The following is a 15,206-nucleotide window of genomic DNA, read 5'->3' as shown; positions in this document are numbered from 1 at the left end:
CAAACATCAATGAATTGTTTAATCAATAATCTTGAGAGCTGGAACAATATCAGCAACTGGTCTTTATTGCTGATTGATCAACAGCAATAAACAAACAATACAGTCAATTGGCTTTTGGGGAGCCGTGAAGGCAACCTGGTGGCATCATCGGCTTGGCGTTGCATCAGCCAACTCATATACGGCGTCACTTGGGGAATCACCAGCAACGTCATCAACAATATCAACTGGTATCTGTATGTGTGTGATTAGTATGAAAGTATGAATGTGGAATTGCGATATATCAGTGATAACATCAAAGTATACTGGTATTAAACTTGAACCTATTTTGTTTTGTGTTAATTATTATTCACCTGGCCTCATTTCAGGTGTAAATTTAATATTAGAGTGTAACTTGGTGGTAAAATTTGAATATTAAATAAAAATTCAAATAAATTTAGAACCACCGGTTACAACGTGAAAAAAAATTTTCAAATTTAACATTAAAAGAAATGTTTAATTGAACATTTAAAAAATTCTAAATTTTAATCCTAACCTATAAGTGATGTCAAAGTCGTAAACCGTATATGACCGCGCATAAAGATGTGCGCATTCAGTTGCCACAGCAGTGCTTTGTACTGCTCTCACAGCAGTACAGTTTACCGAGAATATACGAGTGCTTACTGAGAATATACATGGACATCCTGCCACTGTAGCTGTCTACCATTACCGGTACAATAGACCGTGCCTGCAGCGGGAACGTTTTTTCAGTGTGGTATTTTTCGGGAGCTTATTATTAATGTAGCGGTGAATGTCGTTTTTCTTAAACAAAAAAAATAATATACGATAGTTATCCAATATTGTATAGAAGAAAAAATATGAGTGATTTTGATTCTCTCAACTTACTATTGCTTCGAAATATTCATCAATATTCAAGTTCTTTTCTATAGAATGCAAATTTTGTATTGTTTCACATGGATATATAATTATATTTCTTTCACAAAGACTGAATTTCGTATTCAATAAAGGACCTATATTTATTGAAGATTCATCACAGAGAATGTTGGATGCTGTTTCAATTCGTTGCAGTGTTATTTTTTCCTGCATATTAGCTTCTTGAAGTAATTGTATTTCTACTTTCAAGCTGTGATTTATTTTTCTCAACAAAGTTAGCGCGTCGTCTGTAACAATATAATAAATCAATCAATTGTCAAATTTTTCTCGTTAATTCATATAAATAAAAATAAAAAAAAACTAATTACCCGTATTATTAATGTCTTTATCAACAACCGATTATCGAATAATTTTACGACTCACTGTAAAAGACGGAAATAGTAATGTTGGTGAACTTCGTCCATGTGGAGTGGATTCAAATTCCACACCATTTGATTGATCCAAAAATTTTGAAAAATATAGTGTTTAAAAATTAAAATTATTGTCATAATAATGTCCTTTTTGAATATTAATTAATTAGAGGATGTACTTGAAATATTGGTTATGGTCCGATTTGATGTTCTGAATTTACTTGTGTACAAAAATTTGTATTCGTTTGTTCTTGGCCTTCATCTACTGGATAAATCATTCTATTTATAATGTAAATTCCTTCAACTAAGCACGAAGTAGCTCGACGATTTTTAATAATTTTCAAGAACGCACGAGCTAGTCTATTTGTCTGCGAGGTCGACTTGGTTGTCACGAGAGTGCAGTGCGATAGTGAAACAATAATAATAATAATAATAATAATAATAAAACTGCTAATAATAACAATAATATGTTATAATATTCACACACCACAGATGAACAAATTCATTAAAAATGGTATTCATTTATATTAATGATAATATTAATATGATTAGAAATAATTATTAAATAAATAATAAACAATATACATTTAATAAAAGAATGGTTTAAAAAAAAATTTGGCATCAACAGACTCCTGCATTTCTTGAAAAAAACACTCCCAAACGATACTCTACACAATCCCTATTGAGATATATTTGTTATCCGGAACATTTGAGAAATAAGAGAAAGAATAACGGACGGACTTATGTGAAAGGAACGCATGCGACTGAGAGTTTTTAAACTTCACATGGTTATGGGTCGTTGTAGATACAATCTATAAAACTTTCTTATTCTTTAAACAAATTTAACATATAAAATAAAAATAGAAAATATAAAACTTTATCTTAACTTGACAAAATAAATTTGAGACTTTTTTTTTATGTTTACTGAATTTTTCTATAAATTGTCATTTTTAAAATGAGTTTACTCTACGCCTTCGGCAAGTGTTTATTACATTTAATATTGTTTACGCACACGTAAAAATACTGGTACAACAAGATTATTATTTCGTTTAATAAATTCTATTTTGTTTGTTATCAACTCTCCATTTAGCGCACCACCTGGAGTGCATAGACTGCTTTTCCCCATAGTTCATAGTGAATGCATGATGTTGACTATGGCTATTGTTTTATAAATGCACGCTGAAGAGCATGTTTAGCAATATTTATGATTCACGTAAATAACACTTTCTCGAACAACTTAACCATTTATTACCAGCAACTATTATGGAATGACTTTTTGATGCGATGTCCTTCCATATGCGTAACAATTGTTGAATTAATTTCTGTCCCCATATTAAGTTTTTTGCTGCCATACAGGCAGCTGTAAATTTAGCTTCAGCTGTTAATATGACAACTGTTTTTTGTTTCTTGGAGCCCCATATGATACGACAGTTATTTAGTTTTAAGATATAACCAGACGTAAACCTTCGTGTTTTTGCATCACCAGCGTATTCGGTATCAGAAAAACCCTCAAAGACAATTTGTCCACCTCCAGTGAATTACAAACCGAAGCTGACGGTTCAGGTACTTTAAGTTTGGCTTCACTGCATCCCAGTGAGGTTGACGGTAATTTGAGCAGTATTGGCTAACAGAATCAACAACGTAGACTATATCTGGCCTGTATATATTTTTCGCTCAAGAAATTAATTCAATATATTATTGAGAACACTTAATTATTCACACTGGACCCATAACCTGTTGATAAGCTTAGTTGAATTTGAGGATTTCACAGATAATAGTAGGGAAACAGGGCCGGTTCTATATCATCCCTTAATTAATCATCCCTTAATTAAAATTCGTAAAAAAAAAAAATAAAGGGTAGTTTTTAGAGGGTAGTTGGGGGTGTAAATAAGATGTTGAGGATTGAGGGATGTGTGTGTGTAGTTGAGATTGGGGGATGAGGGTTGAGAGTATGGAGATTAAAAATGGGGGGACGGGAGTCGGGAGAGGGGAGACGGGAGACGGGGACCGGATGTCGTTGACTCATGTATGATGAAAGAGCTTGTTTATATTATCGTTATAAACGGTTTTTGTTTATATGAATATATAAAAAAAAATTTATGGCTTTTTCTTTGAAAAAAATTTGAAATAAAAGCATGCGTCATTAACGAAAAATTTAGATATAAGTGGGGCAACATAATAATATCAAGTTTTACGTATATGTGTTGTAGGAGTAGAAAGGTAAAGAGTAAGAAATTTTCAGCTATAATTGTTTCTAAAATTTTATTTCTTTCTTAGAAATAAATTTTTATAATAAATCCAATATTTTTTTCTCAGGTCATAAATCTAAACTGTTTTGTTTATTTAAAAAAATAAAATTGTCATCAATAAATATACAAAGCTATAATTTTTTAAATATATATTTATGAAGTAACCCATTATGTCATGTTAACTAAATAAAAAAGCTATAAAATAATATTATAACAATTATTATTGATAAATGAAAAAATAAATCAGAGTCAAGTATCAGGGCAACATAAAAACATAGTAGATCTTTTTTGGGTCCGTTCAGTGACACTCCTAGACTAGCTAGAGGGACCGCCTCCGCATAGAACATCCCTCTGAAGTATACGCAACCATTTTGCCTGAGGGTACGGCCTTTTTTAAAAAAAATACAACACATTTATAATTTTTAAATATTACTTTGTTTTTTATGGCTACTTCGTGAAACGACAAAATTTAGAAAAATATGTGACTAACAACTTTTTTTTATTTTTGAAATAAACTACAGTAAATTCATAATTTTCGAATATTACTTTTTTTTTCATGGCTACTTCGTGATACGACAAAATTTAGAACAATATGTGACTAAGATTTTTTTTTATTATTTTTGAATATTACTTTGTTTTTCATGGATAGATCGTGAAACGAAAAAATTTAGAACAATATGTGACTTAGAACTTCTTTTTACTTTTTAAATAAACTACAATAAATTTATAATTTTTATATATTACTTTGTTTTGAATGGATAGATCGTTAAACGACAAAATTTAAAATACAACTAAATTTAAGCTCCAACTGTCAGCTTTCAGAAAAAAACCTTACAATATATAATGGAATCCCCACTCATCTGATTTTGAGAAGTACTTATAAGTTGGATTTATCAATCCATGAATTATGTCGTGAATCAAATCCCAAGAATTTACAAAAAAATTTATTGCCACGTTTTTTTAAAATTTTTTCAACAAGATAAATGTCTGTGTATTCTACAGAAGTTAATTGTTCTTCATAAAAACCTCCTTGAATCGGATTGTTTTCATAGTCTATGAGTTTATAAGTTACAGGATCAGTGCTTTTAACCTCGCTGACGGTAAATATTTCAGTCGTAAAATTCGGTGTATATCCTTTCTCAAAAACATTTTTATATTTACTTATACGTACTTTATCGCCAACGACATATTTATTTTTTGGTTTTCTATTAATTTTAAAATTTTGATAAATACTTTTTAATACATGTTTCTCGTTAGGTGAATTAACATCTATGGGTCTCATTTTTATTGTTCGATGTTTTGTATTATTATATTGTTGTAATATATCTGGTAATATTTTTTGCCATTTATATGAACCTTGAAGAGTAAACTTTTTCCACATGAGATTTTTTAATGTACGATTAAATCGTTCAACAATTGATGCTTTTAAATTGCTAAACGTGTGATATAAATGTATATTATATTCTTTCATTAATGTTTGAAATTCTTTATTCCAAAATTCTCGACCCTGATCAACCATCAAATTCTGTGGATGATGTCTTTACCATTTTTTGTTTTTACAGGAATTGCCCAAGCATATTTAGAAAATGTATCTATGATTGTAAGTAAATATTTGTAACCATTATTGACAGATGAATAAGGGATCATTTCAACAAGATCTGCTTGCCACGTTTCATCGAGACCTCTTATATCTACATGACGTCGAATATAATTTCTACGTGCTGGCCTATAAAGTTCTTCAACTACTTGAGCTTTTTTGTCCTCCATTAATTAATTCTTTTAATTGAAAATTAATTTCTGAAATATTTATCGAGTTTTTTGAATTTTTTTCAGAGTTTTCTTGAATATTTTTTTCTAAATAACTCAATTTATTTTTGATGTTGTGTGTAAAAATTTTTATGTCGCTGTTAGCTCTTTCTAAAATATTGAGCTTATTTTCTAGATTTTTTAAAGATCCAGTAAAGTTTTGATTATCACTTTCAAACTTATTTAAAATTGAAACTCGGTTTTCGAGATTTGTAATTAAATTTACGATAGAATTTTTATTGGTATCCAATTCAACTACTTTTTTATCAAGCTGATAAATTACATCAGCGTTACGCGTTGCAAGATCTTGTAGGGATTCAATCAGAATAGATTGATTGTTTTGATTTATTTTTATTTCAGATTTAAGTGAATCTATGAGTGTAGTATTAGTATCAGCTATATCTCTCAAAGACGATGTTATTTGATACAAAGCTCGGGTCTCTTCTTTTACAATATTGCGTACTATTTTTACCGATGCTGCATCTGTAATTAATACAGGATCAGCGATATTACACAGTCTTCGATAATTAATATCATAATGTCCGTCTTTTGTTATTTTAAAACCCTCACCAGGAGGTCCACGCGTACCCTTAGCTTTTATTTTACTTTGTGTTAATTGGCGTCCGAAAACATCGATGCTCATGTTTGTTTGATCGATGGATATCAACTGAATAAATTTATGTTATGCACATTAATTAATAGATTATTTCAGCCTCTTCCAATTCTTCTATAATTGAAATTATTTCATTATTATTTTCATGATTTCCAGCTGCTTGAGAAGCTATCAAAAGTCTAAGACGATCAATAAGCTCATTGGGATTATCCCAATAAACATAATCAATTGCAGAATTACCAGTAATTTTATATTTAGGCAAGCCGGATCCTTGATGTGTTATTGAGTTGATGAATGGTAAAATATATTCCCTATATTTTTTAGTATTTTTGGTTCTTAAATCACCTTTTGGGTCATAATATTTATGATGAATATTTGTTAATTTTATAATATCAATAAAATTTTTTTCATCATTTTTTTCAATCACTGATGCATTGGGGCTACTTGAAAATAATAATTCTAGTAAGCCTGGTGTTTCATCATATATTGTATTAGCAATATGAATTTTATTATCTTTAAATTCAACTTGTGAATTTCCAAATTTAAGCATATTATCTTGTTTTAATTTCCGAATACTATAACCACTATCTGAATGCTTTTGTCTATCAAGTTGTTTTAAATATTTTTGAGTATATTTTGGAGTAGATTGAAGCGTTTCATTTAAACTATTATCAGAGCCCAGAGCACTTGCAAACGATGAATCAGCCATTTGATTTTCTCGACCATCATCATCATCATCATCATCATCATCATCATCATCATCGGTTAATAAATTATTCTCATATTTTTCCTCTGTTTCAATTGACACTTTTTTGATTTTATCTTTGATTCCCTGTTTTATATTATTGTAATTATTATTATTATGATTTGATGCCTCAACTAATTTTCGAAGTGGTGTTACAATAGGCTTGAATACATTGCTTGAAATATTATCTGATGTTTCTTGTCCTAATTTCAAAATTTTATGTTTTTGCCTAATAGCATGACTGGCTCTAGCAATTTGACTCAATAACTCTTTCTTTTCATTTATTTTTATTTGATTGTCCATGTTGATGTTCGTTACTTGACATCTATGATAATACTATTGTTAACACAATGTTCACTTTGATTTTATACTGATATAACAATCAAAACCTTTTCTATATCGACTATCATTTAATTCACTATCTTTATCAATAACAATAAATCCATGTTTATCATCTTTCTAACATGTATAACATAAATTTTTAAATTCTGTATACGTCATATCTGTATTTACATGATCAAAATATATTCTTTTTAAATTAAGATCATCTTGCTTAAAAAGAACTAAAAAATTCGCATTATCTCGAATCAGATGTTTAGGTATTCGAGCATAAGTTTGACAGAGATAAAAACAATCTACGTCTTGATGTCGACCCATACAAAAAAAAGCTCTGATATTATCTTGTTTTTCACATGAAACATCATCAAAAATCATAACGGAGTTTGGTTTTGTATCTTGAGGTTGAAGCACTTGTTCATGTTCATTGAAAGGAAAATAACCGATTCCTTTTACAGATTGTAATAATTTTTTTAGCAATTTATATTTTGGTTGATTCAAAGACTTGGAGTAAACATAAACATTTTCGAATCTTAAACCATTTTCATGCGTGATCATTGCAAATAATACGTTCGTTTTTCCTATACCGCTAGGACCACAAAATGTTCCTCGAACAGTGTTTGGTAGTAATTCACCATGCTTTTTTTCTTTTCTTTCGCTACTCTGTTGAATAAGTTCATCAAAATTGATTACTGATAATTTTTTGTTTTGTTTATTAAATTGCATTGTGTACGTTGGAGCAAGTCCTGATTATTACTGAATCGTTTTGATATAAATACATGCTCTTATAATCGTTTGCATCAGTTACATTAAAACTATGATTGAGCACAGACGTCGAAAAAAAGAGGAAAAAGTATTGTAAATAAAATCATCAATAAACTTCCTTTTGAGTTACATATCCCAAAATACAATTATTGTGGGCCTGGTACTAAATTAGCGAAAAGATTAGAACGAAGTGATCGGGGAATAAATCCGCTGGACGAATCGTGTAAAGAACACGATATACAATACGAAAAAAATACAGATAATTTAGTCGCTAGACATCAGGCTGACAGAGAACTTGCTGAAAAAGCTTGGCAACGTGTTCTAGCTAACGACTCTTTTATTGCTGAAAAAGCAGCAGCTTGGGGAATAACAAACGCTATGAAAGCAAAAGTAAAAATGGGTATGACATTGAAAGAAAAAGAAACTAGAAAATTAAAAAAGAAAAAAGGACCTTCGATATCATTAACAAAAATTATCAATTTAACGAAAAAACTTACTCAGCCTGGAGGTGATCCTATCAAATCAATTATAAAGGGAGCACGTGATGCTGTAAAAAAATCTGTTGGTAAAAAAATATTCGGTTGCCTCGTGTTTTACCATTACCAGCAAAAATTGGAGGATTTTTACCGTTTTTAATGCCTATTTTTGCTGGTCTTAGTGCAGTGGGTGCTTTATCAGGTGGAGCTGTTACAGTAGTAAAAACTATCAATGAAGCAAATGCTGCAAAAAGTAGACTTGAAGAAAATAAACGTCATAATACAAAAATGGAATCAATTGCTTTGGGAAATGGTATGTTTTCGCAGCCTCATAAAAAAGGATTTGGTTTATTTTTAAAGCCATCAAAAAACATGTAAAGCTACCACATCGAGCGTTGACTGATATTGATCTCATCAAATATGCAAAAATTTTGAAAATTCCATATTTTCGAGGTGTATTTATGAGAAATGATTTACCTAAATCAGGTCCTAGAAAGAATGAGTCATCAATAATCAATCTTGATGATAAAGATGGTCCTGGTGCACACTGGGTTGCATATAAAAAAAACAATGATCAAGTTATTTATTTTGATAGTTTTGGAGACTTAAGCCCTCCTGAAGAACTTAAAAAATATCTCGGTGTTGGTAGCATTAAATATAATTATAAAAATTATCAAAAATATGATACAGTTATATGTGGTCATCTATGTTTAAAATTTTTATCTGGAAAATTATAAATACATATGTACATACAGTTTCAATATTAGTCATGAGTGATTCGTTCACGCTAACACTGTCTGGAGCCTCCTCTATTCTAGAGGCTCAATATTTTCCACCAATAGAATTATCTCAAGATAAAAATTATGTTATAGGACTTGTTGAATTGTTAACATTTAATTCAATACCAAATATTGATGAATACAATAATAAATTTCATGTGGGTGATTATATAATTACAATACCTACTGGCAGTTATGAAATTGAAGATATTGAAGACTATATAAAGAAAGAATTACCAGAAATTTCTCTGAGTATCAAAGCTAATACAAATGAATTATGTTGTGAAATATTATGTGATAATTTTATAAATTTCCAAGAAAATAATACTATAGGTCGATTGCTCGGATTTTCATCACAAATATTAACGCCAAACGTTGTGCATAAATCAGATTTAACTGTTACCATCATAAAAGTCAATGCTTTGCGTATATAATGTAATATAACGACAGGTGCTTACATGAATGATCGACCAGTTCACACGATTCATGAATTTTTTCCTTGTGTTCCAAAAGGATATAAGATTATGGAAGTGCCATCGCATGTCATTTATCTTCCAATCACCGTACAAGCAATACACAATATTCAATTAAAAATTGTTGATCAAGACGGAGACTTAGTGAATTTTCGAGGAGAAACTATAACAATACGTTTGCATATAAAGCGTCTATAATAATGGGAATCGTTTTCACTAGAAAAGTTTATGGACTGAGTTATAAAAATCAATTGACATGCCAAAAGTCAAGCAGTCTTCAAAGACCTCTGAAAGTGATAACACGTCAGAACATTCAGTTTCTGAAAAATCTCGGTTTAAAACTAAAAAAGAAAAAGTAGTTATACAATTTTGTTGTTTTCTTTGCTTTCAACCATGGAAGAAATCTTAAATATTCAAAAACCTATAATATTTGATGAATCAGTCACTCATTATGAGCTTCATACTCATTTGCCATATGGCGCTTCAAAATTTAATAATAGTGATGAAATAAGAATTAGAGTTCAACATCAAGACTTGTGTTTATTACCAAGTAAAAGTTCACTGCATATTACGGGAAAATTTACAAAAAGTAATGGAACCGCTGTTGCTGCTACAACTTCTCTTGTTAAAATGTCAATTGCTCATATGTTTGAAGAAATTCGTTATGAAATAAATGGCATTGAAGTCGATCGTAGTAAAAATGTTGGTCTTACAACTTTAATGAAAGGATATGTATCATTTAACCCTAATCAAAAAGCATTTCTAAAAATGCAGATTGGATAGACGATGAAAAAATATTTGATAATTAAGGAAATTTTAATATATCAATTCCATTGAGTATATTATTAGGTTTTGCTGAAGATTATCGTAAAATAATTATTAATGCAAAGCATGAACTTATTATTGTGAGATCAAATACAAATACAAATGCATATAAACAAACAACTGTTGCTGACGCTGCTGCCGAAAACGTAAAAGTTAGTTTGGAAAAGATTGAGTGGATAGTGCCGTATATACGAGTGTCAGACAAACAAAAAATTCAATTGCTTAATTTTATTGCAAAAGATCCATCTATAGCAATGAGTTTTCGTACTTGGGAACTGTATAATTATCCTTTGCTACCAGCAACAACAAAGCATATTTGGAGTGTTAAAACATCAACACAACTTGAAAAACCACGATACGTCATCGTTGGTTTTCAAACAGCACGAAAAAATGTTGCAAATAAAGATGCCAGTCTTTTTGATCATTGTAAGATGAGAGATATTAAACTTTTCTTGAATTCTCAATCATATCCATATGGTAATCTTAATATTAACATAACACAAAACCAATATGCTTTATTATATGACATGTTTGCTCAACTTCAAGTTTCGTATTATGGAAAAGAGTCAAAACCATTATTAACAAAAAAAGAATACATAGATCAGGCTCCTCTTATTGTAATTGATTGTTCAAAACAAAACGAATTTTTAAAATCTGGACCCGTTGATATACTACTTGAATTCGAATCATTCGAACAGTTTCCCGCTGAAACATCGGCTTATTGTTTAATATTACATGATCGCATTGTTGAGTACAATCCAATCAGTGGCTCCGTCAGAAAATTAGTTTAAATTTAATCCCAAACTCAAAATTTTTCAATCAATGTTTAACTTTTATGGAGTAAACATCGAAATGTTTAAAAAAAATAAATCTACTGACGAATATTCTGATAAAACTCCCTTGATCAAAGAGACAAAAGCTGAAAAAGAAGAAAGAAAACAACAACAATACAACGAACCGAAATCCCAAGATTCTAAATTTTTTTCTGTTTGGTCAAGAAAAGAAAAATAATTGAAAAAACATTTTGTTTCAAAATAATGGATAAAAATACAAGTGGTAATAGCTCCTCGCGTTCAAGTGGAATGCAATACGAATCAAAAGTTGAAAAAGAATCGATGAAAAATTATTTTGAAATATCGAAATCATTGCGAGGTTCTGAGCCATATTATGGTTATGTAAAGCAAGGAAAATATGGCTCAGTAGGAGATCATCGACCGAAATATTAACTCCAATTTTTAATTAAAAAATAATAAACAAATGGATAATAAAAATAAAATAAAACCAAAAGAAAACATTCAAAAATCAAAAATAAAATATTTCAAACTCGAATGTCCAGAAGATATTGAGGAAAACTGATCAAAAAATTCTGCAATCAATATTATTCAAAAGATGCATGTATCGTTTACTACCACTACCGTACACGTGATGTATACATGGGCGTATGCCTATCGATCAGCAAGACGTGGAGAATAGGAAACAATGGCTCGAGATCATGAATGATTTCAAATGCGGATAAAAAAATTGAGTGGAATTATAGATCCAATATTAATAAAAAAAACATAATGAATTTTGTAAAACTAAAAATAAATAAAGAAACATTTTTTAAAAATACAACATTGGTTTATAGATATTTATTTTACTTTTATATAATGCATTTTTAAAAATTATTCTTCGCTGTCTGTTTCATCTTAGTCACATATTGTTCTAAATTTTGTCGTATCACGAAGTAGCCATAAAAAACAAAGTAATATTCAAAAATTATGAATTTACTGTAGTTTATTTCAAAAATAAAAAAAAGTTGTTAGTCACATATTTTTCTAAATTTTGTCGTTTCACGAAGTAGCCATAAAAAACAAAGTAATATTTAAAAATTATAAATGTGTTGTATTTTTTTTAAAAAAGGCCGTACCCTCAGGCAAAATGGTTGCGTATACTTCAGAGGGATGTTCTATGCGGAGGCGGTCCCTCTAGCTAGTCTAGGAGTGTCACTGAACGGACCCAAAAAAGATCTACTATGTTTTTATGTTGCCCTGATACTTGACTCTGATTTATTTTTTCATTTATCAATAATAATTGTTATAATATTATTTTATAGCTTTTTTATTTAGTTAACATGACATAATGGGTTACTTTATAAATATATATTTAAAAAATTATAGCTTTGTATATTTATTGGTGACATTTTTATTTTTTTAAATAAACAAAACAGTTTAGATTTATGACCTGAGAAAAAAAAATTGGATTTATCAAAAAAATTTATTTCTGAGAAAGAAATAAAATTTTAGAAACAATTATAGCTGAAAATTTCTTACTCTTTACCTTTCTACTCCTACAACACATATACGTAAAACTTGATATTATTATGTTGCCCCACTTATATCTAAATTTTTCGTTAATGACGCATGCTTTTATTTCATATTTTTTTCTAAGAAAAAGCCATAAATTTTTTATGTATTTATATAAACAAAAAACCGTTAATAACGTTTATATAAACAATCTCTTTCATTATCATACATGAGTCAACGACATCCGGTCCCCGTCTCCCATCTCCCCTCTCCCGACTCCTGTCCCCCCATTTTTAATCTCCATACTCTCAACCCTCATCCCCCAATCTCAACTACACACACACATCCCTCAATCCTCAACATCTTATTTACAGCCCCAACTACCCTCTAAAAACTACCCTTTATTTTTTTTTTTTTTACGAATTTTAATTAAGGGATGATTAATTAAGGGATGATATAGAACCGACCGTGTTTCCCTACTGATAATTAATGAAATATATTTATTTAATACATGTGTTCGATTGAGTTGTACAAATGTAAAGAAGGTGAAAGAATAAGACATGTTACAAACTTGGATTAGTCTACACTGAAAAAAATTTTTAGCTGCAGCCACGAGGCATTGAATAGTTAAAAAAAGGATAGTTAATACAAGAAAATAGATAGTTGATTAAATAATCAGGCCCGCTATATTAAAAAGACAATCGGTTATTCCAGCCGGCTGGATAGCTAACGTGGCTAACCACCTCATCAGATTCGACATAATCTTAATGTCAACAGCTATTGTGTTCATAATCTCTTTTTATTAACTGATGCACCAAATTATTATTAACAATGACTAAAATAATCCATATAGCTATTAAAATCTTAGCATAAGATTTTGTATTCAAGTTGGCGTTTATTTGGTGCATCAACTTTAGTATAAATTTAATCAGATAATAATTTCAAAAATTAGTAAATATACATTAATATATTGTTTTTAATTCGTATATACTTATAGTTATGGATATACGCAATCCTAAATAGCTACTAAAGCGATACTAGCTTGTCAGGCTTTGGATAGCTACCATAGCTATCCAAAGTATAGCTAATGTAACAAGTAGGCGCGCTGTTTTCACAAGAATAGTAACCTGTCGAATTTGGATTGCCAAAATAACAATCCTCTGCTAACTATCCAAAGGTTAGTTAGCCGTGGATAGAAGGGGCAGGTATCTAGCTCGTTGCTGTAGCTGAAAATTTTTGACAGTGTAGGATAATATGTATATAGCCAGATAGGCTATTCTCAGGTAATAGAATAGAAGTGTAACTTTTCAAGTGTGATTAAGGCGTATTAAGGTATTGTCTTGTAGCGAGATAGAATTATCCTGCGCATATTTGATGTCTCCCACCACATTGACCTGTCATGTGACATCGTCAATGAGGTGTTACTTGTGTATATATATATATGAAATAGAGAAATCTATCTTCTTGTCTTTTGAGACTCCGCTCTCTCTTCTCCTTGAGTACGGCCACCAAGCTAAACGGTGCGTCCGACCTATCTTGTAAAAGTTGCATTGGTGATGTGGCTATGCCACCTCACAACCAGTAATTTATATATATTGTGTCTTGTTAAATTATTATATCAAATAGTCTAATTGTTAAATAAATTGTCTTATTATTTTTAATATCAAATATAAATTTCGGATCTTTGTTTAAAATTATTATTTAAAATTAAATTAAATGTAAAAAAAAGTAAAGTGAGGGAAATCACACTTTACAATTGGCTCCCAACTAGAGGCTCGACCACAAGGTGAGAAAAAGAAAAAAAATAAATATTTGATAAAATAAAGAAAATAAAAAGAGTAATTTAGTTGTGAGCACACTTCACAAATTGGCTCTCCACAGAAAGGCTCAACCACGAGTGAAAAAATAAAATACTTGATAAATAAATTGATAAATATGTAAATACATCATTAAAAAGAAATTAATAAATTGTGAAAATTTGAAAAAAAAATGTTTTTCTTTCGAAAATTTTATTATTATTATTAAAAAGTTTCCCCACTGAGGATCAAACCCAGGTCTCTAGCTTACCGAGCGAACGCCTTGACATCTAGAACACATGGCTTCTTATTTTTTCTAAGTTTCATCAAGTTAACTCTGACGTCCTTCTTTTCGTCAATCAATAAATTAATCAATTACTGTAATAATGATAATAATACAAGTGAGTTGATGAAAAAGTTTTTATTTAGAAATGGAAATAGAAACATCGTTGGAAACATCTATACATTCATTCTACATTTTTATTTCAATCAAGTTTTATTTCCCGTGGAGCTGGTCTTTATAATTTAGGTGTAACGGAAATGTGTTGTCAATATAGAAAACATACTAATAAAGATTTTCTAATGATAATGGGCTAGTAAAATTATTTTGGTCCAAACATCAATCATAATAATAAAAATTTTACGAGTGATCAATTTTTTTCGATATTTTTATGATTTATTAATTATAATTATTCAAATAAAATAAAGAATAATTATGTTATAAAAACAATGTATTTATTAAATTTGAAACTGTTCCTGAAAGCCTGAAATTGAGCAC

The 15,206-nt window shown here is 29.7% G+C and overlaps 1 protein-coding gene across 4 annotated transcripts in view; it reads left to right on the top strand.

The window, feature by feature from the left end:
- The window catches only part of LOC122855026 (1-phosphatidylinositol 4,5-bisphosphate phosphodiesterase epsilon-1-like), a 119,819-nt gene that overhangs the window by 73,621 nt on the left and 30,992 nt on the right, over nucleotides 1-15,206 (top strand). The gene's annotated exons all lie outside the window — the stretch shown is intronic.

This window comes from Aphidius gifuensis, linkage group LG4 (genome assembly GCF_014905175.1).
Source record: "Aphidius gifuensis isolate YNYX2018 linkage group LG4, ASM1490517v1, whole genome shotgun sequence".
Taxonomy (NCBI): domain Eukaryota; kingdom Metazoa; phylum Arthropoda; class Insecta; order Hymenoptera; family Braconidae; genus Aphidius; species Aphidius gifuensis.
This window is presented reverse-complemented; position numbering and strand designations above follow the sequence as displayed.